Source organism: Panulirus ornatus, chromosome 29 (assembly GCF_036320965.1).
Source record: "Panulirus ornatus isolate Po-2019 chromosome 29, ASM3632096v1, whole genome shotgun sequence".
NCBI lineage: Eukaryota > Metazoa > Arthropoda > Malacostraca > Decapoda > Palinuridae > Panulirus > Panulirus ornatus.
In genome coordinates, this window is record NC_092252.1 from 13,570,930 (window position 1) to 13,590,540 (window position 19,611).

Here is a 19,611-nt window from a genome sequence, read left to right on the forward strand (position 1 = left end):
ACATCAAAACAAAGTATGTTGACATCCAGCTCACACGCACCCCAACACTCCCACCCTATCGACTTTCTAACAGTTGTCCACACACTGAATCTGACACACTAACACACACACACGACGAATATCTCAAGTAAGGACATTCTTGATACCAAGTGCAGACCAACTTCCGGAACTTGGCCGGCGGTGCAGACCAACGCATGATACTTGGCTGATGGTGCAGACGCATGATACTGCATGATACTTGGCCGATGGTGCAGACGCATGACACTTGGCTGACGGTGCAGACCAACGCATGATACTGGGCCGACGGTGCAGACCAACGCATGATACTGGGCCGACGGTGCAGACCAACGCATGATACCTGGCCGACGGTGCAGACCAACGCATGATACTTGGCTGACGGTGCAGACCAACGCATACCTGGCCGACGGTGCAGACCAACGCATGATACTTGGCCGACGGTGCAGACCAACGCATGATACTTGGCCGATGGTGCAGACTTCTCGACGACCTTCGTCAGGAAATGAACATCATGATGGTTTCAGAGTAAGCCTGAGAAGTGAAGGACCTGGAGGGGTGGCGCGTTTTAGATATACGGGAGTGGACTTGGTGGCAAATAGAAGTATGGAGGCTGAAGTGAGTTATAGGGTTGGTAAGGGGGCTAAATAAGGTAATGGGAGCACCGAGGAGTGTGTGGTGATAGAGGTCAGTTACCTGTTAGACAAACGTATGTACGTCTTGAAGGTATAATAGTCCCGACACTGTTGTATGGATGTGAGGTCTGAACGCAAAAGTGTTTGATGAGGTGAACGTGTTGGGAGTGTAATGCCTGACGGCAAATGTGTGGTGTGAGGTGGGTCGATCGCGGAGAGAACGAATGACAGACTAAAAAAGAGGATGGCTACCACAGTATGTGGAGTATGACTGAGACCTGACCAGGGTGTGTCTGGACATATGGAGAGGATGAGCGGAGACAGAGAGACTGATTAAGAGGATATGTGTCAAAAGTGGAGGGGACAAGGAGAATGGAGGAGACTAAACTGGAGATGGATGAGTGAATAAGAACGTCGGGATGTGAACACGCAGGAGGAGGAAAGTCGTGCACGGGATATTGTGAGCTGGGGGGCTGTGGTATACTGGGGGTGACGTGCTGTCAAAGGACTAAACCAGGGAATATGAAGGAAAACCAAGGAAAGGTCTGTATGACCTAGTTTTGGATAAGGGAACTGTGGTTTCGGTACATGACACATGACAGCTAGAGGATGGATGTTGAGCGAATGCAGCCTTTTCTTCGTCTGTTCCCGGCGCTGCCTAACAAACATAAGAAACGGTAAACAAGCATGAAAGGGGGAACATACATACACACGTATATGATTCACCCACACACACACATACGCGCGCGCGCATAAAAATATAACCCAGTTGAAAGTATCAGTTTAGCAGTTTATGTGATTCAAAGTCTCGGGTCTCAGTCAACGCCCTCGCATCCCAAGTTCGCAGCGTCGGGCTTCAGCCAGGTGTCCATGAAGACAACGCAGGAGCCGGCAACATCCCCTCCGGCAGGGAGGAAAGCCATGTCGTCTTAGCGTCGCAGGCCACTCTACGTCGCAGGCCACTCTCAGCTGCTGTCCAACAACACCTGATGCGAAGCTTACCACTTGATGTCACTGTCCTTCTGCTGGTCACCAGCATCGTAAGACGTTATCTGCCCCGGTATCCGCTCCTCACCCTACCTATCTATGATGGTTCAGCTATGGTCGCGTCTAGGAGGGTAACTTTGCGCAGCGAGGATCGCGAAAGCTGATCGGTCACGACTTAGACTGGACTACTCTCTCTCTCTCTCTCTCTCTCTCTCTCCGTTCATGTGTCCTGCAGTCTAATGTGACTGCTGCAAGAGCCTTTTGACGTCATTAATCGTAAGGCGGCCCCTCACTTGTCTCAACAGAACACGTGCCTCAGATCTCCTTACCATCATCAAGCTCAAGAGGTTAAACAATCCAGCCAGTCACTGGTCTTTACCAGCCCAGGACGCCAGGCATCACCACACTTCCGTAACAGTATGACATGTTACCATGTGAAGATGATCTAGGATACACATAATTTTCACGACTGTTTCACACGCTGTTATCTATTTTTTTTTTATTTCTGTAGCTCCAATGATGTACTGCAAACACTAATACGTCTAAATACACGCAAGAATACGAATACAAAACACGCACACACACACACACACACACAAACACACACACATAAACACAAACTCGGCTAAACAGGGACAATGCCAAGGTTCTGATAAAAGTATGATTGTGTTAGCGATGATGCCATCCTTGTTACAAGGACACCTGGGCAGGTACCGGGCATCACTCGTGTCGTCTTCCCGACGGCGGCTACACTCGTACACAAAGGTAACTATAATCGTATGAGAACGGGAAATTCGTAGCCAAATGGTGAAAAGGAGCCATGGACTAGCTTTCGTCTGCCCACAATTCACGAGGAGATTTAGTGACATCTTCTAAGATCTTCTGTGAACTCGATAAGGCTAATGATATAGACAATGTTCTGACTGTAAGGAGGAGCGTTCCACTTCAGGTCAAAGCTTGGAACTCAGCAAAGGAGTCGACCGAGTGATGGAACAACAATACTACGTGACGCTCGACCCTGGTGGCGCTCTGTGTCGTACTGTCGTCCAGCGCCGACCCAACCTGCGGCACGTTCCCCCCCGATTGAGATGCCGCAGCAGCCACCTACGGACGTGCTCGCCCTCACCTGGGGAGGGAAGAGCCTCCTTCGCTAAGTAGGGAAGGGCGGCCGCCTCCTGGTCCCATGCCAGTCTCACGTAGGAGACAAGGATCTCCGACCATAGACGCGCTCGATGTTCGCGGCTTGAACGTGACGGCACGACCCCAGCGTACACTTGCCTCCACTCACCCACAAGGATCAGGTCAACGGCCAGGCAGGCCATCTAACCTAAGGGTTGTAATGTCATGCCTCTTTGCGCGAAAAGGGGCTGTATGTACCCTTGTGCTGAAGAGCGGTGCCCTCGTGCTCAAGAGCACGTACCGTCGTGCTGTAGAGGTCAACAAAGCTAAACATACACATGTACAAATACGGTAACAATCCCACTGTCAGTCTCTCCCGCCGCCTGTTTTTCATAATGGGAATTAAACGACCCTCCTGGAACCCTATGGAGCCTATACCACCTTCGTGAGTCCATCTCTTTCTTTTTTCTTTTTCAAACGTGGATGGTTAACGAAGTGCACTACGTCCCATGTCAGGGGCGCATACGTTAACATTATGATGACTGAATCACGTCCACTACAAAGTACATTGTTACATATACTACGTTCGGTATTAGTTTATCATTCCAGTGCACAACGTCGGCTAAAAATCCACCATTTACATTACTCCTCGTCACAGTCGGCACAGGAATGGCATTTACAGAGAGTCCAGGGCCACTTACAAGGGCACCAAGCACATCATGGAAGGTCTGTCATGACAATACTAACTACAACATCAGGGCATCATATCAACAACTGAAGAAAGAGAGAGAGAGAGAGAGAGAGAGAGAGAGAGAGAGAGAGAGAGAGAGAGAGAGAGAGAGAGAGAGAGCAGCAGCAGCATTAGACCTGCACAGCCATTGTGTTCATGGTCAGTGAGTCATTCCCTTGCCGCATTTAAGGTGTTGGTTCAGGTATTGCTGGGCGTGGAGCACCTGCTGTCAGAGTGTCCGTCCGTGTGCACGTTGGTACTGATGGTGTTGGTGGCGCCAGTGTTGGTGGGTTCTGCCTTGTAATGTGTGTGTGTGTGTGTGTGTGTGTGTGTGTGTGTGTGTGTGTGTGTTGCTGGCGGTATGGCTGCTGCTGTAGGTGTTGCTCCTTCAGGTGTTGCTGGTGATATCTTTCCTGTTCTGTCTCGGAGAGTTACTGTCGGCTTTGGTCTTAAGTGCTTCTTTATCTGTTGCTTGTGTGCTTGTCACTGCCTTAAGTGTAGAAGTAAATTATTTTTTTTTACCTCAGGTGTTGCTGCAGGTGTCTTGAATGCTGTTGTTTGCGTTGTTGATGCCTCAAGTGTTGTAACTGCTTCAGGGGTTGTTCATACTGTTGTACATGCTTCAGGGGTTGTTCATGCTGTTGTACATGCCTCAGGGTTTACTGTTCCGTTACCGTTGTTGTGACTTGATGTGGTTGTTATTACTGTTGTAATGTTTATTGTTATCAGTCCCGTGAGGCTGACAAAGAGGATTTATGTACATCAAAAGTGGAGGGGACATGCTGGAGTGTTGTGGTATACAGGGGACGACATGATGTCAGTAGACTGAACCAGGGTATATGAAGCAGCCGCGGGAAACCACGGAGAGGTCTTTGGGGCCTGGTTGTGGAGTGGGGGACTGTTGTTTCGTTGCATTTACACACAACAGTTAGAGAAATGGTGTGAGCGCATGACCTGTTTCTTCCTCTCGTCACATGTCACCCATGGGCCACATGCGCGGTGAGTAATGTGGCCTTAGAATGATCTTTAACACCTGAAGAAAGTGTTAACAATATTTTGCGGTTGGTGGATGATGTAGTTCACGATGACGGCCTTAATAACCCTGGCAGATGACAGGCCAAAAGCCCACACAACCAACCAAACGAAGTCTTCACCTCGTAAACGCGGGAAACGGCGAAAAAGTATGACAAACACACACACACACACACACACACACACACACATACAAATACACACTCATGAATCGACACTGCTGTCCACGCTAACGTCAGAGCACCGCGTGGGTCAGGAATGCAAAAGAGCCAGACTCTATACTGGTTAATATCATAATCATCAACAAACACTTGGATAAGAAAACGTCCAACAAGCCGTGACCAGCTTATATCACACGTCACAGAATATGCATCTCACGTTTCGTCATCACATTCAAAGATCATTAAGATACAATAAAGAAGATCTAGAAGAGGACATGGGAGTTGGTACCTGAAATATGAGCTAAGTTAAAGGATAAGGTCAGAGAGTATAATGCTGTCCTAAGAAAAAAAAAAGGGGGGGTTTCCTTTATCCTTCAATATTCCAAATCAATTTGACAACGTGGACAATGGCCAGTTTCTTCAAAGCTGTACAGAAAGACCAGCAACCTCTTATCATCCTCTATAACTTTACGTTCATGTTTCGCTTATATTACCTCCCAACTGCCCACAACTACATCCCAAACGTTCACGGTAAAAGATGAGGCGAGAAACATGTTATAAAGATGCATCTGACGTCTATAACACCCAAGTTGTGGATACATGTAATAAAAGCCATCTGATGAGACGGTGATGGCCGGTAATAAACAGATGTTTATAAATGTTGCACGACGAAGAAAGCTCAAGAAATGGAGCCCAGTAGTGTGGTAACACATTCAAACAACATCAAAGACATTGGACTAGCGACATGAAGATGAATCAATACGTTCATACGTTCATCCACACGGGCAACTCTCTCTCTCTCTCTCTCTCTCTCTCTCTCTCTCTCTCTCTCTCTCTCTCTCTCTCTCGTAACAGAAGTGGAAACAGTAAAGCAAGGCATCAAAAGCGGGCATCAATGCCCATACCATACACTGTATACGCAACGATCAACACAGGCTTCCCCTCTCTCTTTCTCCCTCTCTCCACAACCTGCCTCTTCATCTACTTCTATCCATACCACCATCATCGCCACTACCATTCCATCTACCACAACCTTACTCCACCACCATCATTCCGTCACCACATGCACACCATCACGACCATCATTCTGTCATCAACTGCATCATCACAACTACCACCCTAACTACAGTCACCACTACTCCCATCAGCAATGGTATCACCAGGAGAACTGCTACCATTCCATCACCAGCACGACCACCATCACTACCAATATGGCCACCATACCAACTATCACTAATTGCAATGCAATTATGGATACTACCGCAACTACCATTCATCTTGTTATCACCCTTATCACCGGCATTATCATTAACACTAACACTACTACCATTCCAGTCATCACCATCACGACCATCCCAACTAACATTACATATCTTCCCCTGCTACCAGTGCAGCCATCAATGACAACCTGTACAGCTTTTATAGCTGTCAGTGCCATCATCATAATTACCATTAACACCTACACTACCAACGAGTTAAGTACCATCACAACCACTGCCGGAATCACTAATGTGACCACTCCTACCACAACAAGTACTGCCACAACCACAAGTCAAAATGTTCCCACCTACTGGCATACATACCTTTGTTACCACTGTCACCCCAACTAAATGTCGAATCCACAGGTTTAACAAAATACGGACCTTCCCTCAGCCCAAGTGTGTATACAAGGAATAGTTGGCATTGGGGGAATAGGAGGAGGATGGCACGGGTGACAGGTGACACGGATGGTCTCCATAGTGGGTGACACGGCTAACTGGTATCTTAAGTGGCACAAGTGGGTGGTAGAATCGATATCGAGCAGCACACACGATGGGTATGGTAAGCGGCTGGGAGGGAGGTTTACAGTGTGGGTGGGTGATACGGGTGGAGGAGAGTGGCACTAGTAAGAGATATTGACACAAGTGTTCGGTAATACGGGGGACATGCTGGGTAGTGCGGATGAGTAATGTGAGTGCCACAGGTGGCACGGATAAGAGAGTGTACTTCAACATATTTCATACTCTTAAAAATATTCTCATTCTTCATTCCAAGTGTGTACATCATATACATGGATTTATATACCTACAACTAACCAAGGTTCCCTTCCTGAAATGCCTGTATCTTGAGGCTCCTGCAGCACATGGTTCTCAGATAGCAAGGAGACGTGCACTTCTCTGAAACGAGATGTTTGACGAAACTGTACACTCTTGCTTCATCTATCAATGATACAACTTCGTCAAAGCTGACATTTCATTTGCGGTGTACTCTTAAAGTAGGTGGAAGTCGGTAACACCGTATATGTAAAAAATAATAATAATAATAATAATGATAATAATAATAATAATAATAATAATAATAATAATCTCGATGGCAACGCGAACATGAGGAATGTTGATGAAAACCTCTTACCTTCCTCGCTAGTGTAAACACCGCCCAGTCCCGTCCATAACACGAACCTCTTCCCTTCTGTTTACCGTAAACTAAAACTCACGTACACAAGCTTCCTGTCACAAGGTTTGCGTAGTCACAACCAGGTCCACGATACTGTAAGGACGGAAAGCATGTGAAGGAATGCTGGATCATCACCCTGTGACGCTGGGTACGATGAAGTTAACACTGACACAGCTGAAGGCTGAGCAGGACACAACTATTAGTAAGGCAACTTTGGCAGAGTGGAGAGATGAGTGACTGGTACGACCCAAGAGGAAAGATGAAATATCGCAAAAGACGAAGCAATGCCCCGCACAAAACCATGAAGCAACAATGATATATAGGTTATACCTTTGGAAAGGTGATTAGGAAGAAAAAAATACGAACACGGTCGGTGAATTCAGGTAAGAAAGAAAAAAAAATGAGGGACGGCAGCGTATCAGTTGAGACCCGAGGGGTGAGATCGCAGATAAATTGAGCCAAACTGGAATCACTTAAAGTTCTTTAAGACACCGTAGCTGACTTGTTACTCTTCAACGCAACAAACGTCAAACAAATGCAAAGTGACATTAAAAAAAAAATGTGTGAATACCATTCCCCACAAAAAAGAATGGAGAAAAAGACGAAGCAAAGCATAAAATACCACATGTGATGATAAGGACTGAAGACAAGTAACATAAGGTGAATAAAGCGGTAGCCAGTATTAGCGAAAATTAGAACGAAAAATAGAACAGACGAAAAAATGTTGCGTAATCTGCGTAAGGACAAGAGATGCTTTATACAAGTCTCATGACCTTTGAAAGACTTGGCAACATCAGCGGGTCTTCCCTAAACACACTATCCCCCCAGAAAATAAACGGACGTAACGATAATCCAACACTAAGTCAAATCTCACAAATGAAAATGAAAAATATTTATTTCTCGTTACATGACCCACATCGAAAACTGGGTCAAGCTAGTGCACATGATATGGGTCAGGTCAAAACATCAGCAGCGGGCTTGGTTGAAAGAGGTGCGGTGTGAGGTCAAACCATGACCCAGGGAGACCATCATACCAACGGTCAAGTACAGCCAGAATCCTGTACCCAGAGTCACACCTTAGGAGAACAGTGAAGAAATCAAGCTGTCTGCTGGCAAACATCTAAACAGCATTAAGGTATACGGAAATATTCAGTGCATTGCCCACATGCTATATTAAGCCAAAATTATAATATGCTTCCCAAGCACGAAGATGAGATAGGATCTAAATGAGGGCGACTGAGATAATACCTAAACTAAGAGAACTGAATTACAAGGAAAAAAATAGAGGCCTTAGATTTGCCTACCATAAAAGAGCGAATAATATAGGGTAACCTACTCACAATTTTAAAGTTTCTAAACACTTTTCAAGATACACGAACAAGACGCAATAACATGAAATTAAGAAAAAAAAAAGCACTTTTCACATTACTGAATGCAATGAACCGTATGATGAAACTAATACAAACAGCATAAAAGTTTAAGGAGTTGTATGATAGCTGAGAAAGCTCGAAATGGATCAACACGAGGGTTAAACTCAGTCCCCGAACAGTACAAATAGGCAATCAATAATCATACAAGCACTTTCCAACAGAACAGTGTCTTAAAGAGCAAGGGAAAAAGACAGTGTAACGTTGCTACAGTTTTCAGATGTAAGGATGCAGAAGGGTGAGTCCTATACGGCAGGCGAGGGTGGATGAAGAGAGCCAGATGCTGAAACTGTTGAACCAGACGTTGTTAAGGTTAGCGTCTGCGAGGGTGGAGCCCATACCGTCTTAAATAGGACGTTAAAAGAGTAATAAAACAATGCTTGTTAGTAGTGTTCACTATGCCATACATGGCTTACAACGCAGTGGGTAACGAGGTCTCTTACATAAATGCACGTAAACACAATAATACTAGGCAAGGTGGGGAATTAGATGCCACAACGGGAGCCATGACGTTAGACTGAGTTTTGAAAGGCAGCAAACTTCCATAGCTTTCAAAATGTTGACCGGAAAAGAATGAAGACATACTGTAAGGTTGTGTCAGAAGCTGTTCAGTCCGTATCACTGTACACTAGCGAAACACGCAGGAGCAGAATGTCTACAGTTGAAGGCAGTGGAGTGGAGGTAAAGTTAAACAATGTTAAACATGGAGTACAAGAAAGGAATTGAGAGGAATTACAAAAATTGATCTAAAAAGTAAGCAGCGGATATGGTTTCGTGCGCCTTTCACAGCAACAGTAAGGAAAATTATCATATATCGCGATCGGGATATTCTTCAGTTATCTAAGAAACTCTAAACCTGCTAAATTTTAACCTAAATTTCAAACGTTTACGAAAGAAAATCTCCAACTCCGCTCCACCGAACAAAAATAATTTAGTAGAGAAGATAATACTGCAAACATTATAGGAAATGAGATGGTTATCTGCAGGCGCGTGGTAAAAAAAAAGGCGCTCACTTAGAATGGACTAGTAACATGGACTTCAGAAATACTACGTGTCAGCCTGGAGTACGGTCTAAGACACACAAAAAAGCAACGTGTGTCGTGGAAAGTCTACTGAAATCATGATGTAGGGCAATTGACCCAATCCTCATAATTAAGAGATATGACGATGGGTCATGTTGCCAACCCCGCAAAAAAAATAATGGAATTTAGGTTTTAAACGCATTTTCTAGCCAGTATCATTTGCTCTTGTTAAAGCCAAGGGACTCCATAAATAGATGCCACACCCATGTGCTGCCACCTGCATGTGGAGTGTGTGTGTGTGTGTGTGGAGTGGGGGGCGGGGGGGGGGGGGGGTTCTATTCGTTATTATTACTGCTTGCATTAACAGCTGCTAGTCAGGTGAGGGGTGTGGTTGCCAGTTATGAATCATCGTCATTTACCTGAGGGACGTCATTCCTAGCATTATGAGAAACATATGAGTTCGACAGAGATATAAGCTAACAGTTTCCGACATGTCAAAATTAAGAAAACTGATGTCCCTATCAAAATACGTCATATGAAGCAGTAAGAATACACCTAACTATATTTTTTTTTTTTTTTTTTACAAAATTTAGAGGGTTTGTACTATATTTAAAGTACTTCACTCACCTATACCGGAGTGTGTATGTCAAGTGTGTGTATGGTCTTACGAATGGTCTTGATCACCTGAAAAGGGTCAGAGTTTTACGAAAAGATAACAGTCTAAATGACCCTGACAAGCCCAAATAATCAACTTACTGAACGTCAAATCAATGAACTCGTCTACATCTAAGTGAGGGTTGTCGTTAACAGTCAGGCGAGGGGTGTGCTTGATCACAGGTTAGAAAAGGAAATTCCATTGTTCGTTCCACCAGCTTCCTTAACAAATGGCTATGTTCGTTTAATTTACAAAATATCATCATATGTTTCTATAGCATTCCTGAACTCTTAAAAAAATGAGAAAACTAGCTCCCGGTGCCACTTATAATACATCTATTGCACATCAAAAAACGGATGTGTATGCCTCATGTCGGATTGCCACACTTACTGGGAGAGTCACACCACTGAACAAGTTGGGCGTCACGGGAAGTGAGATTGCAACAGTCGAGTCCATTCCCCTGCTGACCGTATATCCTACGATTCAGCTTTCAGAAGTTTAGTCTTCGGAATTAGCTTGTACCGTTGCCGTTTCATGTTATATTAATCTAGGTGAGATAAGATATCAATCGCCATTAAGGCTATTTGAGCTTAAATATCACTAAGCTGGTTTGATCAAATATTATCCTTGATAGCTACATCAAATATATAATATGGCCACGATAGTTAGATTAGATATCACAATTATATTGTATTCGTTATCCAAACGTCTTGATTACTAAAAAAAATTGTAAGTTACATTTAGAGTGGTTTACACAAGATAAAAAAGTTAAACAAGACTGGGTTGCATCTTATTAAAAAGGACTAACTTAAACGTCATGTAAGGTTGAAGCTGCTTACATCAAGCTATTAACTAAAGCTCTCACATCCCGTTAGAAAGTTAGGTGGTCCGTGACAGATGACCCCACACGAGGGCTTTCTGCTTCACACCACTCGCGTATAAACCGCCAACATTTCTCAAAATCATGTTACCGAGCGCCGTCTCCACAAGGTTACACCGCGAGTAAAAACCTAACTTTGGCCAGTAAAGTATGGTCAAAGAAATTCTCACTCTAAAGGAATCCATATTTCCTTGCTACTAGAATTGACACAGCCTTGGGGTGCAGGTGCCTTTGAATAGAGGTCCTAGGCAAAACCCACACTTCATGTCACTTATAATATTATAACTCAGTTTCTCCAATCTGGCCAGTCCGTCAGTTCATAAGTACACCCACAGCGTACCCTTAGTAAAGTCATGAATTTACACAGCACACTCAAATGAATTCCTGGAAAATAAGAAGCGCATGCCTTCCACCCGAGTCCATGGATCAATGAACGAGAGGGCCAAGTAACACTCGCTACTGGGTACAAACACATTCGAGCTTATGGATAGTTTACCTTGCACGCGCGAACACAATTTCAATAGCAGACATTAAGGTCCAAGATCTTGCATTTAATTGAAATAAACGAAAATCAACTTTATCTTAACAAATCTGTAAAAGTTCCACTTATCAATATTGAAAGAAAATAAAATGCCAAAGCTTAAAACAGAAGTAAATTGCAAACACAGCTAAACATAAAATAGTTTATCTTCATCCACACACCGAATACCCACGTTGATAATGAAAGCAACAATATGAACACTCGAGGATATGCCGTATCATTCACTTAGTGTATTGCTGCGTCCAGTAACTACTAGAGAACACTGCAATACACTAAGCAGTAAGTACCTACTGCCCAGTCAAATAACATAAACTCCTGCAGATAAGAAAGATCAGATCATGTATAAATCAATCGTTTATTTATCTTATTTCCGAAAAAAAAAAGACACCTGATTGACAATTTCCTTCAGCATCACCCGTAGCTTTAACACGAAATTCAGTCACCTGATAAGCACCTAACCAACCCTAACACCAGTGAAAGATCCATTCCTCATTCGGTGTCGCTTGTGGAATGTTTGATGGCACGGCGGATAATCTCAGCAGTTGTGTTCCCGTGTCATTATCTCTGCATATTGTTCCCTAACATCACACAATGCCTCATGTCGAAAGGGTGATACCACACGACACGCATATAGCTTGTGGGTCATGTCTCGCACGTTTTAAAACCATTTTTAGATCATCAGCAAGCAGTTTGCTTTACTCACCCATTTTGCAAACACCAGAGATCCAGTAAGCTCTGAAAAAATAATATACAAGTTTCAAGTTGTGTTTGATAGGTAATCAAGGTCCAAGGCAGGGAAGGCTTAATACTACACCCTGGTTTAATCGTGAACAAGTCTATGCAGTGATCTCGTTACTCTTAATTTCAAGATCAACTTATAATCAAAACTAATTAAACTTTGCGGCTTTCTCGAAATTAAAATATCTCCAGCACTTTCCCCCAATTTACGGGTTTATCTATTTATATAATCTACCCCGTCAGCAATAAAGGCGCAACTATCAGTGAGCTACAAAGGTATATACATGTCGATAATCAGTGATCCTAACACCTGGAGGAGTTCCGACCGACCCACCGAAGTAGGTAGTGTTCCCCTAAAGGAACTTACTACTGATAGTGGAAGTTTACATAAACGTTTACCGCCGGCCTAACATCTAAGACTTAACTAATGCAGAGTACCAAGTCCATAACAGTACGGCATAGTTGACGAAAATCTGCACAACTTTAATGTGTAACCTACAACAAAATTTTGAAGTTTGTACGAGAAAGTTGCCAAAGCAATTTCAATAAACTGAAAAAATTCTGGGTTTCAAATTAATGAAAAAAAGTTATATGCCAATTCAGATACTGTAAACCATCTCAATCACTGTGTAGGAAAATGCTCCAAATATTATGGTTTACATCACTAACTAGCATAATGTGCAGGAAGACGTGCCCATGTGGAAAGGCTCCAAACTTTCAAAATAAGATATACATTAACGAACTTACTGTGCAGGCAGTTGGACGTGCCCACGTATTCCTTAAAATCCTTCTTCAAACTCTATTTTCCATAAAAAATGGACTCAAAACATAATCACACCAGACTCTGTTCCATTCAAGAGACGTTTGTCTTTCAGAGTGCTAATGTGTCTGATAGTGAAGAGGTATTCACCTGTGGAAGCTTAAGTTCATTCGCTCACTTGCCTTACAAACATACAAGCACTTAACTACCAACGCCAACCACAGCCTTATACTAACACTGCCGCGCCATAGGTCCGTGAGCGAGTTCCCGAGTACGCTCACTAAGTGGCCATCCACTCAGAGAGCATAACCAAGGAGGGCAACCCGTCTACCACCGTGAATAAAAAGCAGCTACGCCTACACGTCGCGGCCAAGGACCATGCGTTGTAGGTGTTCATGATCTTAGACTTCTATTGAACGACTGGTCTTTACGATTTTTTCGAGTGGTTGTTATAACACGGGGATGCCGGCCGTAATGGCAGATCTCAGACCTGGCTGTCGATAGGCCTAAAGCCCATAATACCCTTACCAACGGTCGCGGGTGACATTTCCGGCATCCTGTGTTGGGGTACATCTCATGCTCATAACTGAAGTAAATGGGACTAAATAGTTTCATAGTCTAGCCGTACAGTGTACATCGGCGAGCTATTAAGATGACTCCAGGTCTATGATATAGATCGTAAGGGGGCAGAGTGAACGACTCAAATCAATTTAGCTTGGAAAAGATAGGGTTAATAGGTTATCTAACACAGGTAGTCATAACTATCAGACTTTGGTTTATCTCGATATTACGAACTACGCGAGGCTACATTAGTCTAATTTCGCTCGCCGTAATTCGAATGAAGCGATAATGGGTGATTCTGTCTATTTACTTTATTATTTGAAATCCATAAAACTTCTACACACAAAGGTATTTACCATAGTCAAAAAATTTCTATATTCTAAGTTATATAATTGTTATGAATCTAGACTTCCGGTGCAGATTTCGACCTGACCTCTTGACATTCATGTCTATAATATCAAGTAGAAGACGTGTTCTAAACTGTATATTTTCTACCGAACGGTCTATTGTAACCACTGACACTGGCAGTTTCTAAACGTCTGTATATTCCTTGTGACTGAAGACAAAAACAAAAAGAAGCCCAGAGAGAAATCGAGTCAAGAGCTATAGGTTGACTGATGCGAGCGAGGCTGTTCATGGTGACACATAAATCACAGGTGGTTAGGTTCTTGTAGTGATGCAGGGACGTGTCACAAAATGGCAGTACGCCTGTCTCACAGAGAACAAAAGGGTGTGTGTGTGTGTGTGTGTGTGTGTACATATACACATCACTGCCCATCAGTCCTATATTGTAATGTAGTTTAAATGCATATCCCAATATTGCTTCTGCCCACCAGTTCAATATCGAAAGAGCTATCTCAATTGAGTTTAATTACAGGATGTGTTTTTACACGTGAAATGAATGCATTTATTGCCACTGAATTTTCTGTGACACTTGTGAATAAGGACTTATTAGCCATTACTAACATGTGTGTCAGGATGCATGCCACATTACTTCTCCCGCTGTTATTAGATTTAAAGATATGAAAATGCAAGAAAGTTGGAGACCTTTCCTTAAGCCTACAGGAAAGCGAACGGTCACGGTAAACCTGGCAGTTCTGCGGCATAATAGGGTCATTCATTGTCTTGATTAGGGAGTTTTACTGGAGCCATGACATCAAATATGACCCCCATAGCCCTCTTGACTGATCACCAACACTACTGCGTGTTACGAGTATTCTTTTTTTTTTAATATATATATATATTCTTGACACACACACACACACACACACACACACACACTTCCATCTCCCGTCTTGACGAGAGAGCGTCTGGAACTGACGAACAACGCACACATCCTCTCTCCGGCTCAAGTACGATGCACCCACACTAGCTGGGCCTCTGGAGGGGGGTTGGGGTGCAAGGGGTACATCGTACCCGGGCCCGGTGGTCCAAAACGGGGCCAGGAATTTCCTGGGATTTCAGATAATGCAGAAAATCAACAGAGCGCTCCATTCCACCCATCTCTTTCATCCTTCATATCTTTCCTTGCCTTACAGCTCATAGCATAAACCCGTAGTGGATAAAAATAGGATGACTAATGGAGAAGGGTAGGGGACCCGAAAGAAACTTTGTATCCCGTGATAAAACTCCTCTCGGGGGCCCTGCACACCAGAGCCGCGCCCCGTCGAATGTTCCATGGTTTACTTTGACTGCTAGCATCTTACGCTCTGGTTCAGGCACTAGAGCATTTTTTCCTCGTCTATAAGGGCCAGGAGGAGGAGGACACATGGGTTATGATAAGTACGAAATAGGACAACGAGAGTTTGCAAGAATACCTGAATATAATGGAATTCAGCAAAGACAAATTCAGACAACTAATGCAAGGATGGTGAAAATATATGTTACGTTACAACATTTAAAAGATCGTGCAGATGTGAACGTAGGTTCTGCAAACACACGACAATATTCTACACGAAGAACGATGCAGGTGTATCTCAAGTGCAAACACCCACGTCTCCCTTTCCTGAGAGATAAGATACTACATTTATTATATATATATATATATATATATATATATATATATATATATATATATATATATATATATATTGTTACGAACTCAATACTTATTCGGGCAAGGTCGCCAGTAACATATATGTGTTACAAATACTATATTGATCCTTGTCTTGCAAGGACGTTAGATTTATGTCTCACAACAGGATAACACTATCTGTAAGTCATAGGATTGAATCAAAGACCAGCATTAAACTAAATCTACTTATAATGAAAGAATTAAAGCTGTACTAAAAATAAGCACATAAATCAGGCATGAATCATTTACGTTAACACTGAACAACATGAATTTAACATTGAACATGAGTTAACATTGAACATGAGTTAACAATGAACATGAGTTAACACTGAACATGGGTTTACATTCCAGGTAAGATTTCGAACCAGATCTCTTTCCTTTACGACAAATTCTTCGATAACATTACACTTAGACCCTTTTATAACGAGTTATAAGTCTATGATAATTATAAGACAAAATAATGTAGAGTCTGTATCGCAATGCACTCGGATAATCGGGCTTACAGCAGGAGGGACACCACTTACCTCGCTGGGCTAGAGAGAAAATCAAATCTTAGCGGGTGTCATGGGTATTTATTTATAAAGACGAGCCTCCGCCCTGCTGCTATAAAGCTACCCTTGATTGGCTATGGGACTAAGAGCGCTTGTGATTCGTTGGAGGAACCTAAGTCCGTCGCACATTTTTTTTTCCATACTATTCGCCATTCCCCGCGTTAGCGAGGTAGCGTTAAGAACAGAGGACTGAGCCTTTCAGAGAATATCCTCACTTGGCCCCCTCCTCTGTTCCTTCTTTCGGAAAACTAAAAACGAGAGGGGAGGATTTCCAGCCCCCTGCTCCCTTCCCTTTTAGTCGCCTTCTACGACATGCAAGGAATACGTGGGAAGTATTTTCTCCCCTATCCCCAGGGATATATATATATATATATATATATATATATATATATATATATATATATATATATATATATATATATATATATATTATTACATTCTAAACTATCCACTATAACGTTAAATGGACGATGACAGCTGAGCCATTCTATATCAGTGTCAATGAATTATAAATCTGATTTATGGAAAACTCTAAATACGACGCTAGGATGTTTAATTATACCCCTAAATGTTATCCTAAATTACAGTGGTAACCATTAGAGGGTAATGTTGGCTATTTCGGGACGATTGTAAGGTGGGCAACAGCATTCGTCACATCCACTAAAAATAAAGGAAATAAAAAAAAATCTTGCAACCCTTCTGAAAGATGACTTCAGGTGAACTGATAACCAACCAACTGTATTTGTAATCACCAGAAATGGTACGTTTTCTTTTACAAACCGCCAGCGGATGACTGTTATTTAGGAAACAGGTGGGGTGGTGGTCATTATAAAGGCAGTGGTGTAAAAACGGCGTAATGACTGAAAAATGTCTGGGAACCGTTGGCGTATATTCAGCTTCAGGTATGGAGACGGGCACAAGCCCTCACCTCAGCGATGAAGCCACAAAAGGTTACAGACCTCACTAGCTACATCACCAGATCTCCAGCACGTGTTTCCGGTCTCCGACATCTATACAAGTGTTTCCGGTCTCCAGACACAACATTCGTCATAAATTTATTCATGCCCCAAGACCGATGACCACTACTTTACATGTGCTTCATTATTAGCTGTGTTACGGAGAGAGTATTTAACTCGTAAATCCCATTATATATATATATATATATATATATATATATATATGGGGGGGGGTTGGGCCATTTCTTTCGTCTGTTTCCTTGCGCTACCTCGCAAACGCGGGAGACAGCGACAAAGTATAATAAAAAAATAATAATATATATATATATATATATATATATATATACACACACACACACACACATATATATATATATATATATATATATATATATATATATATATATATGGAGGGTATATACATTTGTAGGCTGAAGGCCAGTAACTTAGGTGTGTGACAGACAGGAAAGATAGCAACCTGGACCAGATAAAACCTGATCGTCTCTGTAATGCTAGCCCAATGCGCTGTCATCATCCTTTCAATACCAAAATGTTAGTACCTTCCTGGTTGAATACTGCCTGCCATTTGAGTTGATTTTTTTCTAAAGACCTCCCAAAACAAGTGACAAAGTGTCCCAAAGCGTGAAAGGCTCGAAAGAAGGATACCTGGGTAAGCTATGGATTACAGAACTCGAAAATATACGTCGGGGTACTGACCTATACGTTTTCCACAGTAATATGCATGAGAGCAAACGTAGCATGATGGCAAAAAACAGACATGACAAGCCAGCTAAACCTACAATCAGAGAACGTATGACCTCCTGTAATATTAGAAAAAATGGAATTTGCTCTATGGTCATCAATACACACAGCACAGCGCGATCTTAATATGACAAATGTCATTATTTCAGTATGTTTGTGTACAAACATACTTATTTACTAAAACTTTATTTTCATTTACACCAAACACTATAACCAAACGATCCTGATAATCACCGTCTACAGCCATCAGCCATCGCCCATGAACTCATGATTCCTTAACCTTACACAAGTTCAAGGTTGAAACTTAACCTTTGAAACCGCACCAGAACTAAATTACAGTAACCGCCACGTCAGCGACCACAGTAAACTGATCGTATTCATTTTCCTAACCGTAATCAATATAATAAATTAATTGCTCTCGGTTCGAACGTTCCAAATAAAGAATACCCTATAGTAGGCTGGCGCCAATCATTCAGTTGAATATTTTTCTCTTAAGTTAACCTACGACACGTTAAAGTTAATCTACGTTTCAATAAATCGAAATCAGAGCCTATCTCAAGAAAACTTAAAACGGTTCAATACCTTTCTTCAATTTGGCTCTACCTCTCACTAATTTAAATTCCTGCCCTCCTTGGCCGAATCTTTACGACCCACAAAGTACTATGGCATTCAGCGACTTTGGGGAGGATTCTACCACAGGAAACAACTTGATAGGCAGCCTTATGGAAATCTTGACAACGATACGGCCGCGAATGTTGACACTGCTGTCACCTTTCATTGTAAGATTCACTTACAATCATTTTAAGGAATGGAAAACAAAATTAGGTGGAAATGAAATAATCCTAACAGCCCTATAAGACATTTACAAATCCCTTGCGTTCTAATTCATACTCTTTAATGAGGTCACGGACATCGACGACGACCAGCTTGAACTCTTATCATTTTCATCTGTGAACAACAACAAATGCTTGTTGATAATGTCATATTTCATATCTATGGCTCTTACCCATGCTCGGACTATTTCATTTGTCTAACCACATTGCTACACACTGCAACCCACATACACACACACAAAAATATTCTTACCAATCACTTCGTAGAATGCCAGACTTGGATAAACTTTAAATATCATAAAACACAAGAACAGTAGCAAATGTCGGGCTTAAGCAGAAGTAGACACACGTCAACCCACAACACAACCAGCACTGCGGGTCCGCGGGCCTCACACTCCCACTGCCCGCCCACATTCTTGCTTGTGTCCAAAATTTCTCTGCTGTTCGCATTTTATCATCTGCTAGCGAACATTTCTCCTAAGAAAGAATAATTTTTTCCCGATTGCAATCCAAAGCAGTAGTCTATAATGTAATTTTGAGAATATATAATTCGTGTTTATTTTCGAATCTAAGAGAATCGGCAACAAAGTTTGCTTTCTTTGACCTGGGAACAACAAAGGGCATGAAGGGTGAATCACAATACGTTGAAGATATCTCAACTGTTAAGTGACTTCAACGCACACAGAACCACGTGGACGAAATTTCTCTAAGGAACCAATCACATCCAATGATCTTGACC

The 19,611-nt window shown here is 42.5% G+C and overlaps 1 protein-coding gene across 4 annotated transcripts in view; it reads right to left on the reverse strand.

Moving 5' to 3' along the window:
- LOC139758121 (inverted formin-2-like) overlaps positions 1–19,263 on the reverse strand; it is a 70,539-nt gene extending 51,276 nt beyond the window's left edge. For 2 of the 4 annotated variants that reach the window (XM_071679242.1, XM_071679240.1), the window contains exon 1: positions 19,126–19,263. The gene's annotated coding sequence lies outside the window, so the exon portion shown is untranslated. Of the gene's footprint in view, positions 1–13,122; positions 13,374–19,125 lie in introns of those variants that run through there. The other 2 variants (XM_071679241.1, XM_071679243.1) reach the window with 2 other exon arrangements.
- Positions 19,264–19,611: the final 348 nt, after the last annotated feature.